This window comes from Oncorhynchus clarkii, chromosome 3 (genome assembly GCF_045791955.1).
Source record: "Oncorhynchus clarkii lewisi isolate Uvic-CL-2024 chromosome 3, UVic_Ocla_1.0, whole genome shotgun sequence".
Taxonomy (NCBI): Eukaryota; Metazoa; Chordata; class Actinopteri; order Salmoniformes; family Salmonidae; genus Oncorhynchus; species Oncorhynchus clarkii.
Genome location: NC_092149.1, coordinates 60,446,901 through 60,463,656, shown reverse-complemented (window position 1 = coordinate 60,463,656; position 16,756 = coordinate 60,446,901). Strand labels below are relative to the sequence as shown.

General features: G+C 43.7%; 2 pseudogenes; one reads left to right on the top strand and one right to left on the bottom strand.

Moving 5' to 3' along the window:
• Positions 1 to 7,751: 7,751 nt before the first annotated feature.
• Positions 7,752 to 10,490, top strand: LOC139406063 (gamma-crystallin S-like; annotated as a pseudogene).
• A 339-nt stretch (positions 10,491 to 10,829) lies between these two features.
• On the bottom strand, positions 10,830 to 14,093 carry LOC139385819 (tRNA wybutosine-synthesizing protein 4-like; annotated as a pseudogene).
• Between the last annotated feature and the right edge of the window lie 2,663 nt (positions 14,094 to 16,756).

Below are 16,756 nucleotides of genomic sequence, written 5' to 3'. Positions count from 1 at the left end.
CCCGTAAAACCTAGCGGTCAAACACGGAAATGGTTAAAATCATTTTTCCACCATTCATTTTTCACATAATGAATTTTACAGAGACTTTAAATTAAGTATGCATTTGGTGTAGGCTTATCTTTGCGTGACATTTTGATAACCGTGTAATTCTCTTGCGACAAAGTGAGTTTTATCAATATATTTGCCTAAAAATACACACAAAAAAATTTCTATGCTAATCAGCAACAGAGAAGACTTCAGCAAGACCACAAATTCCTGCAGGAAGCTCCTGCACATCATCTCTAGCTGACACTGTCTGCTACCGTTCACCAGTGCGATCAGAGACCTGTGCCCAATCCACGATGAACTCATGTGCTGTATTGAAATTAATTGAATAAAGTGTTGAACTTCTTCTGTCCCCTTTCTCTGTCTTAGCTAGCCACTGACTACACATGGTTAGCTAGCAAGTTAGCAGAGCAGTAGATACAAACAAATGGTATTACTTAGCTGAGATAATTGTTTGTACAGTATGTCGACCTTGGTGTCTATTTCAAACCTGATGGCACGGATAAGCATAAGAGCTTAAAATGGGAGAATACCACTATGCGTCTGGCCATGTGGAGAAGTGCAGCTATAGTGCGAGGCAATTTACCAGTTTGGTCAGGGCCAGAATGAGGGATAAAGTTGATCCTGTGTCAGTGAGTGTAGATATTAACTATACTGCTGTTAACATTCTATAAGGAAAGACACACTTTTTTAAATTTAACTAGGCAAGTCAGTTAAGAACAAATTCTTATTTACAATGACGGCCTAGGAACAATGGGTTAACTGCCTTGTTCAGGGGCAGAATTAAATATTTTTTTACCTTGTCAGCTCAGGGATTCAATCTAGCAACCTTTCGGTTACTGGCCCAACACTAACCACTAGGCTACCAGCCTGCCATTTAAGCAATTATATAATCATTAACCAGATTACCAATGATACCAGACTTAGATGAGTGATAAATCAGTTCTAAGATGTCATTGATGAGAATTGGTCAAAAAATCTATTGACATTCAGAATTGACCATGTTAAGACATCCAGCCTCTATTGCAGTTTCATGACTAGAGACATCTTCAAAGGCACAGTATTTATTTATTCAGAGTGGCACATGCATTCACACAGTCTTGACTTATAGGATCCTTCCAACTATATGATTGATATGTCAAGTGATAAAATCACAAATTATATATTCAAAGTTTATGGAAAAACTACTTTTGTCCTCATGAAAATGACAGTTTATTAAATATTCCACAGCTGTAATGTCATCAATTAAATCAAACTTTATTTCTTACAACAAATGCATTTCAAGGTGTTCAAAGTCATGAATTGAAAGGCACATGGCACTTAACATCCTTCCTCTTGGAAATTCGGCTTGTCACCAAAAGCACTCACAAACTTCTACAGATGCACAATCGAGAGCATCCTGGCGGGCTGTATCACCGCCTGGTATGGCAACTGCACCGCCCTCAACCGTAAGGCTCTCCAGAGGGTAGTGAGGTCTGCACAACGCATCACCGGGGGCAAACTACCTGCCCTCCAGGACACCTACACCACCCGATGTCACAGGAAGGCCATAAAGATCATCAAGGACATCAACCACCCGAGCCACTGCCTGTTCACCCCGCTATCATCCAGAAGGCGAGGTCAGTACAGGTGCATCAAAGCTGGGACCGAGAGACTGAAAAACAGCTTCTATCTCAAGGCCATCAGACTGTTAAACAGCCACCACTAACACTGAGTGGCTGCTGCCAACACACTGACACTGACTCAACTCCAGCCACTTTAATAATGGGAATTGATGGGAAATGATGTAAATATATCACTAGCCACTTTAAACAATGCTACCTTATATAATGTTACTTACCCTACATTATTCATCTCATATGCATACGTATGTATATACTGTACTCTATATCATCGACTGTATCCTTATGTAATACATGTATCACTAGCCACTTTAAACTATGCCACTTTGTTTACATACTCATCTCATTTGTACATACTGTACTCGATACCATCTACTGTATCTTGCCTATGCTGCTCTGTACCATCACTCATTCATATATCCTTATGTACATATTCTTTATCCCCTTACACTGTGTACAAGACAGTAGTTTTGGAATTGTTAGTTAGATTACTTGTTATTACTGCATTGTCGGAACTAGAAGCACAAGCATTTCGCTACACTCGCATTAACATCTGCTAACCATGTGTATGTGACAAATAAAATTTGATTTGATTTGACGTCTCTATTAGTGACCAGGGGATTCTCTCTACCACATGTGAATGCCTCTGTGGAGCTCATAAGTGTAGCCATGCAGCCTATTTTGGCGTATTCACAATATCGGCCGTACAGATGTGGAATGCCAGTGGAGGAAGCCAGCAATGCCCAACAATGTGCAGTCAGTGGAGGACCTATACCCAGCCGAAGACTACAACCCTCTGTCTCGAGAGCCCAGAGAGGAGGAACTTCAGTGGCGAAGGAACCGTTTCCGGGGCATGTTCAGTGGAATAGCACGTCTCCTTGAACCTGAGTCAGAACAACCGCTACCCTCCTGTCTGTCCTGGACATTTTCCTTTTAAAACAAGGGCACCTGGGGAATGCAAAATTCTAGTAATTTAAAAATGCAAGGTAGCTAGCTAGGTAACTAGAAAAATGCCCCCCACCCCAAATTATACACATGAAAAATACACTATCAATTATTCACACAAGAAACTAAAAAGGCTATAATATTTACATGTTAGGGTACTTGCTACTTGTTGATGAGAGTTTGTATGGAGAAATGTGGAGATTTTTCCTACTCTGTGCCTTGAGTGATGACGTTAAAGCTTGCGACAGGAAGTGTAGTTCTGTATGATAGCTACATTAGCAGCTAATTAATATTTCATTTTTGGGAGGGTAATTACAGATAAAACTGATAAAAGTTACCTTGTCTGGTGGAGATTTACACAGTTATTAAAACGTTGTGCCAGGGTAAGCCTACACGAAACACAGACCTTATATTAAGTAGTTATCAAATCCCCTATGGAAAAATGAATGGTGGAAAAACGATTGGAACCATTTCCGGGGTTTACCGCTAGGTTTTACGGGTATTATAACTCGTACTGTGGTACTCAATTTAAATTTTGACCCAGGGATAGGGGCGTTCCTGCAGGGCTGCACACATGCAGGAACGCCAGAATTGTGGGCTGCAGTGTTACCGGTAATAAAAATAAAAAAAAATAAAAAAATAAAAAAATAAAAAAAAGTGTTACCGGTAATAAACAAACCAAAAGTCAGCCCAGGTTGATAAACTACTAAACTTGAATTTAAGAGCATTATTACCAGTTACTTTTCCTGGAGCTTCGAGACAGGACCATAAATCGTTTAGACTAACGTTAGTATAAACTTACTGAAGCCAAGTGTTTTGTCTGTCTGCTAACGCGTTAGTCTGCTTTGTATCAGCTAGCTACTAACGTTCCCTTAATGCTAAGCAAATAAATCAAGCAACTGCTGTTAGTTTCATTCTATTTCTAGGCCAGATCGTCTCTGCTTGCCAGTTGTCATGGGAACATCAGGCAGACGTCCTAGTATCCAGGACGCCAGGAGGGAACAACAGAGCCAGACAACACAAACATTTGCATTGGAGCAAGAGGCAGTGAAATAAATGCCATTTAGGAAGCAGTCAGTGAAAGGGTCCATATGCCCATTCTGTTACCTATAATGTTAAAAATCAGTTTTTACAACAGCTAGTTAGTTATGATACCACTTTCATCTAATACTGCAATATTGATATGAAGACCAGAACGCACCAATGAAATAGGTGAACTCTTGTTTAAAACTTTTTGGCATACTCCAAGCAGGTTGGCATGTGCTTTTTTACTGAGGAGGGGCTTCTGTCTGGCCACTAACATAAAGGCCTGATTGGTGGAGTGCAAATTCAAGTGGAGTGGTGGAGTGCAAATGCAATGACGCTGTCGGTGTGTAAAAATAATTTTTAAAAAATAACATAGCAATTAAACGTTCTTAACGTTCTCAATTCTTAACTGACTTGCCTAGTTAAATAAAGGTAAAATACATTTTTTTTTTTTAAATGGGGGGGAAGGTTAATGTTAGGACATAGACAAACACTACCCTGATACACTTCCACACGCCATCTCCAAGTAGCAGCACCAACCGAGTCAAGGGCTCTGTTCTGCCAGGAAGCCTTGATAATTCCTTAGGGGCAAGCGATCAAGATTGCTTGTCAGTCCAGGGGACAAGAGGCCAGAAGCCTCTCAGCTGGCCTTTGTTTGTTTCATGGTGTTAGTTCATCTCTTTAGTTGGGAATGCGTTTTTTGTATTTTCCTTTTTGTACATATTTATGTTTCATCATCTGAACAAATAATAATCCGCTTGGAATGGCCTACCAAGAGGTCAAGAAGGAGCTGGCCCTGGACCAAAGGTAAGGTGGCTGTCTCCTGGGTGAGTACATTTAACACCTAGTCGCACACACTTACTTCCCACGTTTATGCACACATCAAATCAGGTTACAGAACATTTAGCTGGGCTTAAGACCCCTAGACATAACGAGAGCAACAAAATCAGTGCACTAGTTATTGGTTTCGTAGCAGTTCCTTTAATATTGCTATACTGTAACAATGTCCATTAGCTCAGGTGCCATTCAGAGTGGTGTGTGTGTTTTAGGTCAGTGAGCCTAAACGTCAGGGTGGTGTTTGTGGCTGGCGATAGGGTCCTCCTCCTACTGTACCATCCACGCCCTCAGCTCCACTCAGCCCATACTCCTCCCCGGGAACACTGCTCTCACCCCAGGGCCCTTCCACACACTACCCCTCCCTGGAGGATCACATGGCAAGTGTGGCTTTAGCTGTGGTGCCAAACACCTGGGACCAGCCCTTACTGCTGGGTGTGAAGGGCACCACTCCAGACCCTGGCTCCTACCTTTCCTGACGCCCGCTGAGTTTTTAGAATTGGAGGGGGACACTTGTGAGGTGCCAGGTGGACTGCCATCGATGTACCAGAAGGCCCATGAGGAGAGGGAGAAGAGTGTACAGGACTGGCAGAAGACAGTGAAGGATGCCCATCTGAACAAGTGAGTGACAGAGCAGACACAGACACTACCAGTCAGCCATTCTACCGCTTAGATTTATCAGCAATTTGACCAACGCTCAGTGAGTGGAAATATGAAGTGCATGAAGTATGAATATAATGCAGCCACTCGAAAAGTCTGTGACTACTGTGTCGCTTAATTTACATAACAAGTGACCCAGTTGCGGTCACTAATATGATTTACAAATAAATGCAATGATTTAATGCGGAGCTAATTGAGGGGCCCAAGTGCTCATTTAAAGTGAACTCTGGTTGTCTGTTAATGTTTCTGAGTCTTGTTCCTGTAGTAAGTTGTCTGTTTTCAGAGAGCGGTGGCGTCAGTTCCAGGCCCTGGTGGAGCAGAAGTTCCATGATTGGCTGTTGGAGTCGGGACACAGACATGGGCTGGACAGCCTTATCCCCCCCTGCATCACTTCCCAGGACCCCTCGCACAGCGACAGCCTGGAGGCCGGGCCAAATGACACCAGGCAGGAAGGGACATCTAGATGGACAGTGGGGACACCTTTTGCCTTGCTGACTTTTAGGGTTCTTGTTGATGGAGATCCCCATACAAAGAAGCTTTTGCCTCACAGTCAGCTGTTTGCTTCACAGCCACTGGTAGCACTAAGCCCTTTGTTTGCATGCTGTCCACAGTTCCAGGCAGGCCTGGATCTGATCTGAGGATCACTAGACTGCAGAAGGGTGGCCTGGTATACACCTCTGGCTCTGTTCTCGTCCCCTGTATGCTGCCTCGCCCTCCCACTGCTGCATTCCTTCATCTAGTTGAGACTGGTGCATCCAGATTCTCTACCCTTGCACACTCACTCTCATGGATTTACCAATGGTGGGGATGGTAGAGAATCAGGACACAGGCAGTGGTCCTAGAGTACTTGGGGTACGACTACAGGGTACCTATTGTTAGCCACTCAGGTTAGATCTGCCTAGAGTCTGGTTCTTCTGCTGTGTGTACTGTACCAATTAAATAATAGGGAATCATTTAACTGTCTGTTAAATTCAGAGATTGACCTTCCAGTATAGGGAAAAGATGTATTAATGTATACATTTGGCCCGGCCTTAAGTTGTTAATATGTATTTTCTGGTAGGATAGGAGAGAGGGTGTGATGAATTTAAAGGCCTGTGCCAAATTCCAAGGAATGGAATACCTTTAGCACCTGAGTGCCAATCTGTTTGTGCTGTCATGTCAACTCCTTATCACTCATTGTCATGTCAAACTGTTTCAAAATGTTTGACTTTGGCAATGGGGTTGGCAAGAGCACAAACCGATCTGGGACCAGGCTAGTACCTCCCTCAGATGGGACTTTGGTCTGTAGACTATAATAGCCACCTCGAAGAAGATGGCAGAACACATTAGTGTTATGAGAAGAGAAAGATGCCTTTGAGGGAGCAGTTATATTCCGTTACATGGGCCATTCAGTTACATTCCGTTACTGTGTACTATTAAAATAAGCCTAGCATGCTCCAGAGAATGCTGATGTTGCTAGGTAACCAGGTATTTCTCTTCCTTATTAGTAATTTGCTTTGCTTCTTCGGCCAGTGTGGATGGATGAGATTGTATTATTGTTCTTCTGCCTTGCTGCTGTAGGTTAGTTCTCAGGGACTTCCCCTGTGTATGGCCTCTTTATTGTTATGTCATCTTATTGTGTTACTTTTTATTTTATATTTTACTTTAGTTTATTTAGCAAATATTTTCCTAACTCTATTTCTTGAACTGCGTTGTTGGTTAAGGGCTTGTAAGTAAGCATTTCACGTTAAGGTCTGTTGTATTCTGCGAATGTGACAAATACAAATTGATTTGATTTGCCTTTCAATTAAATTGCACTATGTCGGCCTACCTACATGTTACAATGCAAATTATTTTCAATGTTTTCTAAGAGCACAATTTTGTTTAGTTCTCTTTTTTCTTTAGTCATGAATAAACTATTCATTTTTGCCTTGACATGCCTTTTATTGTTGAATATCGTACTTTCTTAGAGACCCTGTATATCGACCTCAGCTAATGTTTAGTTATACTGTTGGACAAATCACAAACCATTACAATTAGCTGTAGCACAGCCGAAATGTATAGAGATAAACTATTTTTGGCTAAGACGGGGGAGCAGATGTTGAACAATCACCTTCGAATCATTCATTGGCCCTAGAGGAGGAAGAGAAGAGTGATTGGCCTGCACGCTTGACAGATTTTCATGCTTCTTGGTTGTATTCTAGTGTAATGGACCTTGCATAGTTCAAATGTCTAATGAATGCCTCCAAGTTCACCCACACACATATTTCCCCCATTTGTGTTTAGACATGAATACGCCCGAAGAGAACTTGTGATACTTTAAACAATGGGGGCACAATGTCTGTGCATCTGGGCAGAATTTGGCACATTTGGTAGACTCTTGGCCTGAGGTGATAGGCACATTGGGCATAGGCTGGGGTGGGGGTGATGGGAGCAAGCTGGCAGGGTGGCGTGTAGGGAGGGTGTGTGTTTTGGTGGATATAGGGGGCGAGATGAGTTGGGGGGCCATTCAGCAAGCCAGCAGAGAGGGGGTCAATGGGCACTCTCACCATGCTGTCATTATGCCGTAATCCCACTTCACTTTTCTGGAAAAACTGAATAGCACTAGAATCACTGACTCAATTTTTGGATCCCATTTTCATGACAAAGCGATTGTTCCACTCACTGTTTAAAAAACTGGGAGGCTGGGTATATAAAAGGGCTTGGGTGGCAGGACCAGAGGCATCCAGACTTCAGGGAGACCAGCAGACCACCGCTATCTATCAAGCCTAGCCCACAAACAATGTCCAAAATGGGCAGGGTGAGTAACAGGGATATGGCCGCTTGGCTCTGGCAATCACTGACTCCATCAGAACAGGTTCTAATGATACAGTATAGTGGGCAGGATAGTGATTGTATGGTGGCAGTAGCATAGCAGTGATTTTCTGTGGTGTGTTTGGTTTAGTTATGGGATGGCCCATTTTCATATTTTCTGTCAAACTTGGCTGATTTATCCTGTTGGCCATTGCCATAGTAATAACAACGTAATAGTATAATTGTAATGTAAGTGTAATAATACCAGTGTAATAGTCTCCTGTGAGATAGAATGCTGGTTAAAGCTTGTCAGCACTGGTGTCCTGCAGAAATTGACATAATCTCTGCCTGTCTTAAATACACATTTTATTATAAATACAGCCTTCGATTTGGCATTCAAGTGCCATCAAAAATATTTACATTGGAGTTATTCTGTGATGGAAAGACTAACTCAAACTGATGAGCTTACCCACGTCTATGGCTTTTAGAAATAGCACTAGCTGCAAAGAAAGGCATCAGGAATGTGTTGAGTGATTGACTTGTTCTTTGGTAGGTTGGAAAAAGCAATTAATTGTGTAAAAAGGTACCTACCGTGCAGTGCAGAGCTTTTATCAAGCATATGAACCTAAGTTCAACCCACTCACTCCACTCTGGTCTCTTGTGTTCTCGTCCAGATTGTGTTTTACGAGGATAAGAGCTTCCAGGGCCGCCGTTATGAGTGTGACAGCGACTGCACCGACTTCCATTCCTACCTGAGCCACTGTAACTCCATCCGTGTGGAGAGTGGAGCCTGGGTGGTGTACGAGAGGCCCAACTACATGGGCTACCAGTATGTTCTGACCAGGGGAGAGTACCCTGAATACCTGCGCTGGATGGGCCTCAATGACCGCCTCAGCTCCTGCAAGATGATCCACTTTGTAAGTCTGCCACTGCCTCAGTCCTTAGAGCATTATAGTGAATGAAAGGAGATATCATTATGTTTCTTCAATAACAGTATCTAGATGGGGTATGTCTGTTAGGTCTATGCCGAGCTGTCTGAATGGGGTGTACCGTATGTTGTATTATAAACCGGGTCGTTTGGGTCCTGGATGCTGATTGGCTGAAACAGAATTTCAGCTGTGTGTACATCAGACAGTGATGACGCAAAAATAATTGTTTACTGTTCTATTTATGTTGGTAACCAGTTTATAATAGCAATAAGGCAACTCTGGTGTTTGTGGTATATGGCCAATATACCACATCCCCTCTGGCCTTATTGCTTAATTAGAGCACAGAACACTGTACACTTCCCTTCAATGCACAGGGTAGGCTATACATTGTAGTTGTAATATCATAGATCAACAGAAAAACCAAGAATAGCTATTATAGGGATAGCAAAAGTGGTATAGACAGGTATATGCAAGTAAACCATTTCTGACTGTTCGTCAGATGGGCATATTAGGCATCCAAATCCCAATGAGGCCAGGCACAGAACAGTGACAGTGGCGGTTCACCCAGGACCCAGGGCTTTGTCAAAGGAGTTCAATACCAGCATATAGCACTGAGCAAGTGATTGTGGCACTGATCGCTATTGGCTGACCTAGAGCTGGCAGGAAGAATCAGACCTACACTTCTACTGTAGAATCAATCAATTGTCCAACTATGGTGCAGAATATGGTGGTGGAAATATTCTCTGTAACACAGGAAGCCATAAACGGCCCAAACAACAGCAGTGAAAAAAATACAGCATGTTCTAAAAATATGTTTCTTTTCTCATGATGGTCCGTTTCGGACCAATCTCAAGAGTATAAAAACATTGGATTGATGATGGGTTGGTAGACAAATGCATTTTGGGTCGACCAGAACATCGACAAACACACAACAATACTTTACAAACCTTGTGTGTTACTAACTATCCTTACATCCCAGCCCCCAAAATAAACCAGAAGTTGCTGAGTAAGAATCTCATCTCCCTATATATCCCTCCTTCCCCCTTTCTCTTACCCCACATCCCCTCCCCCTTCTTTCCCAATCCCTTGCACTAACCCCTCGCCTCCACCTCCACTACTACCCCCCCCCCCCCCCCCCCCCCCCATCCCCATCCCCATCCCCACCACCCCCACAGTCCTGTGGGACCCAGTACAAGATGCAGCTGTATGAGAAGGATGACTTCGCGGGCCAGGCCTTCGAGGCCGCCGAGGACTGCCCCTCAGTCCTGGAGAAGTACCGTTGGAGGGAGGTGTACTCCTGCAAGGTGCTGGATGGCTGGTGGGTCTTCTACGAGCACCCCAACTACCGTGGACGCCAGTACTTCCTGGAGAAGGGAGAGTACAGGAAGCCTGGGGACTGGGGTGCAGTCAGTCCCACTGTCCAGTCCTTCAGACGCTTCACTGAGTGATCCTCCTGACCACAACAACACCAACCTCAACACCAACCTCAACCTCAAACCCAACCTCACTATTATCATACATAATATGCATAATATGGACTTTGAATAACCTTAATATTTATTGATTTTGAATAACGCCTATCCTATTACTTTGAGTCCTTTGATTGTGACTTTACTGAGGTCTCTCTCCTGAAATAAAAACTTGGCTGGTAAGCAGATCTGAAAATGTTGGCGTTTTTGTGTGTGTCTGTGTCAGTGAATGTGTGAACCCGGAAGGTAGAAGGTGTATTCTTTTGTCCAAAATGTATGACCCTGAACTGATACAGCCCAAAGGGAGATCAACTTCTACATGCGGAATTTAGCCACTGAATAATTTGGTTCAAGCTATAAGGAATATCAAGTGAACTAATAAGACAATGTCATCATGACAGATGCCAAGATATCTTAATGATGCATAACAGCTCCAGTGCCAGAAATTTCCCCAGCTTTCCATTACCAAGTCGTTACTTTACAAAAATGTCCTCACAAAGAATTCTTCTAGCGACCATGTCTCATAGTTATAGAACAGGTTTCAGGTCTACAGTGATGGGGTGAGGGTTGTGATGAGTCACAACAGAGAAGCAGTTTCCTTCCCCACCAATCAGAGCCATCGTTGTCGACTGGTCAGAGTCGCCCAGGAGAGCCGAGCAGAAGGAGGGCCGAGCAGAAGGAGTGCAGCATGAGAGGCCAGGGAACAGCAGACTAGAAGTTTAGAGCACAGAGAGATAACATTTGGCACTCAGTGAATACATTTTTAATTTATGTATTCAATGTACAGTGTGTGTGTACATTGAATCCATTTTGTTTGTGTTGTCTGTGACCTTGTGTGCACTACAGTGAATATATGGATGTAATATAACTGGTCAAAGCCTACAGTACTCAGCATCCAGGCTGAGCTCCACACTGCCCCTTTTGGTCAGATCTGTAACAGCAACCCCTGGCACACCAACATCATCCAATCACCAATCACATGGACACTGTGGGAATATCTGGAGCAAACATAGGATGGTGCCCGTGTTTGAACAACCCTTTGACTTAGCAGCACAATATCCTGGGCACATTTAGAGGAGACCTACATTGTCTGTGACAACTATCCATTAACTCACTCAATGTTAAACAATATGGAAAACGTCAGCCACTAGACTGTTTTCCTGTATCTGAGTTGTTGAAGCTCCACATCTGGACACTAGAGGGGGTTGGAGGTGTAGTCTCTCCCAGCAGAAGCCTGTGGTGGTGGGCCTCAGTAAGACTGTATCCCCCAGTAGAACACTTTCTCTTACCCAACCATCCACAGATCACTGCCCCTCCTTCATATGGACAGACTGAATGGGAGAAGCGAGGCTCAGCCCTCTATAGGAATCTGCAAAAAAACATAGTCAAAGTTCTGTGGGTATTGTATTTGTTTGTTGTTGGCGGGCTATGTTCCCCACAGCTGGATAGTGCAGGAGGTAATAATATAATGAACAGCAAAGTTTTAAAAACACCTCAGTCCAACACTGGCCATCAAGACAAAGGGAGTGGGCATCAAAAGTTCTGCCTCTGCCTCCAAACACGAACAGGAAGTTCTGACCTCTGAGGAAGAGATCGGAGAAGGCTGTTGAGGCATGATTCCTGCTGAAAACTGACTTAAAGGCTCAGTGCAGACAAAAACATGATTTTCTGTGTTTTATATATATATATATATATTTCCACACTATGAGGTCAGAATAACACACACTGGTTGAATCAACGTTGTTTCCACGTCATTTCAATGAAATTATGTTGAACCAATGTGGAATAGACATTGAATTGACGGCTGTGCCAAGTGGGTAAGAGCTGTTTGAAAAGACTGCCTGAAATTTCAGCCTGTTTAGTGGAATGGCGTTTTGGCCTGCCTGGCGAAATTAGTTGATAGACCAATAAGAAAGAGAGTTCCAAACCTCTCTGCCAATAATCGCTAGTTTTCTGTTTTCTCCTCCCCACTCCAGGCCACTCCTAGCAAAACTATTTCTTGAGAAATTGCTCTTTGCTAAGGACCAATTTTTGTTGACCATTTTAACTGAAAACAGTCACAGTAAGGTTACCCAGAAGTGATTTGATATTGAGATAAAAATGGCTGCATTGGACCTTTAAGATCAGTGTTCAAGAGTACTCACCCATGGTCAGAGTGTGCCTCCATCTTGGTTGAGGCGGGTTGCCACTACACGTCATTTTCTTCAAGGATAGCCTCACTGATGCCTGGCCGTCAGGGGCAACGGGGTCAGGCAGGTTACATTGTCATAGGTCACTCTGAGGAGGGTTCTGATTGGGTTGAGTGGGGAGGAGCGGCCACCAAACACAGCTCCCCGCCCAGGCACAGATGTTACTGTGTGATACAGTATGACACCTGGGAGGAGAACAGAACCTGACCAGGAACAGATGTTACTGTGTGATACAGTTTGACACCTGGGAGGAGAACAGAACCTGACCAGGAACAGCTGTTACTGTGTGATACAATATGACACCTGGGAGGAGAACAGAACCTGACCAGGAACAACTCCGGGTTCTATAGCCTATATCTAGAACCCAGAATATTTCCTGGTCAGAACAAAACACAGTTTTTGTTGGAAAACTCAATGCCCTAATAGTACCATTGACCAAATCCATTGAACCCTCTTACCCCAGTCATTGGATGATTTCACACAGGCACATCTCCAGCCACCCTTGGCTCTGATGAGGACCCTGGCTGTAGTATCCTCTCTACCCCCCCAGCCTGAGCCCCACTGAGCAGCACCAGCCCAGGACCCAGGGGCATCCCCAGACCCTCCACACACATCTCCCCAACCACGGGCCTCACAGCCAGGGGAGGCGGCTCAGCACCAGCCTCAGGGGAGGGATGGGAGACACTATGGGGGGTAGACACAGAGGAGGACACGCCAGACATCCAGTATTCTCTGTGATGACACTGGCATTAGTGTTCAATAAATGAAAAGACAGAATGGAGGAATAAATGGTTGCAGGGAAATTGGAAAGATGTTCAAAATAAAATGTTTGTGTTTGTGTGTAGTGTATATCTTTGATGGGGAGGTTGATGGCTAGTGAGTTGAAACAAAAGTAGACCGCAGGATTCTAGATTAGAGTAACTCACCTCAAACGCATCGAATGATTCCAGGCTCTCTACTCCGCGTGTCTCCTTCTGTGGTATCAGACCCAGGTAGAACTCATTAATATCCAGACACTGTTCCCAACCATGTAGACAACACTCAGCCCACACACTTAACAACACTTATTCAACAGAGGTAGAGTACATTTATATGGCTGCTTTAGGTAGCAGCAGTAGCTTTCAGTCAACCATACTTACCCTGTTCAGGAACCTGTGCAGTCCTGTCTGAGCGAGTGCAAGGTGGCGCTGAGCTTCAGGAAGTGGTCGTGCATGACTCGACCAAAGGGGTTGTGGGGGCTGATCAATTCGTACATCACAAATGGCAACTTGGGGAGGAGCCTCGCAGCCCAGCCAATAACAGCATCCGACCAGGGTCAAGAGAATAAGTACAATTACACTTAATTCTAACATGGATACCAGGTATCCACCACCCTTACACACAGACACACATAAACAAACCAACAAACAAAAGCATGCACACGCATGCGCACGCACACAAACACATTCCACTCCATTCTCACACTGTGTCTCCATGTAGGTGAGCACCACTTCAGACAATAGCAGGGTAGGGGAACTCTAGATCAGCCCCACTAAGAGACTCTTCCACTTGGGGCTTCTCTCTCACATTCACCCCTAGCAGATGGTACTGACCACCATGAATGTAAACAGGGTTTGGATACACACGCAGTTGTTAGATGTATCACAGGCCAGCACTCGGCATAGTGTTCACACTGTGTGTGTGTGTGTCCATGCATGCATGCATGTGTTTATTTGTGTGTAGTGTAATACATAGTGTACCTGTGGGTTAGGATAAAAGGGTATCCAGCCACTATTCAGCTGAGTGTTGTTATTGATAAGAGCAGCTTTGCGCCAGGAAGTCCTGTTCGAACACCACCAACCCCGCCAGAGGCAGGTTAGCGTTTTTATTCATTAATTTTGTTCTGGAGGCAGATCTGCCCCAAGGCAGAAATGATGTGATTGGTTGCCCCAATGGTGAGGGTGGAGCTTACATTTCAAATGGGCTGCATGCTCTGAGAGGACATTTGACCAGTGCTTGTCCCTAACCCTGACCTTAACCATAACCCTTAACTAACCTTAATCTTTACCCTTACCTTAACCATTTTGCATTTCAACTTCAATGGGGTGACTTCAGAGTTGGTCGTCACTAGCTTCCACAGCCACAAAGTCATAATTAAAACGTAGGCCTAATAATAAAACAGATGCATTTGCCGTTGGTAAGAAGCACCCGGGGAGCAGTGGGTTAACTGCCTTGCTCAGGGGAAGAACGACAGATATTTACCTTGTCAGCTCGAGGAATCAATCCAGCAACCTTCTGGTTACTGGCCCAACACTCTAACCACTAGGCTACCTGCCGCCCCAGTCACTGCAACAGATTAAAACATTCTGCCCTCAACTCTACAGAAATGTGATCAAATCTGATATTCTGCTTCTCTAAGAAACGGACATGGCCAAGTTCCAACATTTCCAAATCATACAGCAAATGAGGGTGTTTTTGTTCCCATAAAAGGTAAATGGAGGGTATTTTCCAAGCTGGGGTGTTGCGCACAAATATAACATGGCTCTGATTTAGCAATAAAATCATGCCTATATATTGTGTGCGACAGTTTGTTAAATCCTAATAATTTCTGGTGCACACAAATCCTTGAATCTCCACATATGGCAGAATTTAGTAAGAAATGTACACCCGGTTGATAAATGACGGCACTGGAGAGAGAGAAAGTTACCAAGATACCATCTCTAAAGAGAGAGACAAGCGTGTTGTGTATGAACATATCCCCAGCTAGAACCCTCACAATCTTAAAACATGATCTCTACCATTGATGTGGTGGTAAACTATGCTGTCCGTGGTGAATAAAGTAACTCTCCCTATACTTAAAATACTTTAAAAATACTTAAAAAATACTTTCTCACAAAATAAAAAAAAAGGTGGGTAAACTACACCACTGATCTCCACTGTATATGAACACTGTATTTAAACACTGTATATATAAACACTGGTAAAAGCATTAGTTATGAATAGTCCATTTTGAGATTTGTGGTGGAGCAGAGAGCAGAAAAATGCACTCACCTACCCAGCATGGTACATTACTAGCCTTCATGCACACAGACCTCACCAGTGTCATCAGAAACAAACAACAAACACAATAATAAATTATACATTTTATTTTAAGCGTTTTTCATGACACCCAAAGTCTCAGTCAACTTTATTGCTTCAGTCAAATCACATCAAACTTTCAAAAAAATGTCAGTCTTTCAGTTCACGCAGACGCTTCAGTTTCATAGTGTTTGGATCAGTATCCTCTCTTAAACGGAGAGAGGGAGGGAGGCAGAGAGAGAGGAAGAGAAGGAGAGGAAGAGAACAGGGGAGACAAATAGACTACCATTGCTGTTCCCTTTTCCTATGATGACGTTATGACTTGCAGTCTGGTGTCTCTTAAGTTTATTTAGTCAAAGTGCAATGGGTCAGAGGAGCATAATACATCCAAACCACAGGAGGTTGGTGGCATCTTAATTGTGGAGGACGTGCTTGGAGTAATAGCTGGAGCGGAATTAGAGGAACGGTATCAGACACATCCAACACATCGTTTCCATGTGCTTGATGCCATTCCATTCGCTTCATTCCAGCCATTATTATAAGCCGTCCCCTCACTTTCACTGATACAAACACTCACAAAGCTTGAAAAGAGAGACACACTTGTTTTAACCAAGACCTCCCACACACTTCCCAAGCCCTGGCCAACCCTGGTCCTGGAGAGCTATATATATATATATATAAAAAATAAAAAACATGTAACTAGGCAAGTCAGTTAAGAACAATTTTTTATTTACAATGACGACCTACACCGGCCAAACCTGGAGGACGCTGGGCCAATGGTGCACCGCCCTGTGGGCCTCACAATCACAGCCAGTTATGATACAGCCTGGATTCGAACCAGGGTGTCTGTAGTGATGCCTCAAGCACTGAGATGCAGTGCCTTAGACCTCAAGCGTTGTAAGATACATACTGTATCAACATTAACACACCTTATACAGCTTGTCAATGTCTTGATGAGAGGTTGATATGTTGAATCAGGTGTGCTAGTGCTGGGCTGGAACAAAAGCACATTCACAGACAGATCCCTCGGTATGAGGAGAATACACACCAACTCTGACATAAAACGACATATTACACTCTATACAGTACATTGTGAATGAATACCAGTGACATCACAGAATCAGAGGTAATAAACTGGTTTGGAATGCTGCTACAGACTGAACTGTGACCTACAGGGTCACGATCTCATCACCTATTGTGCATTTAGA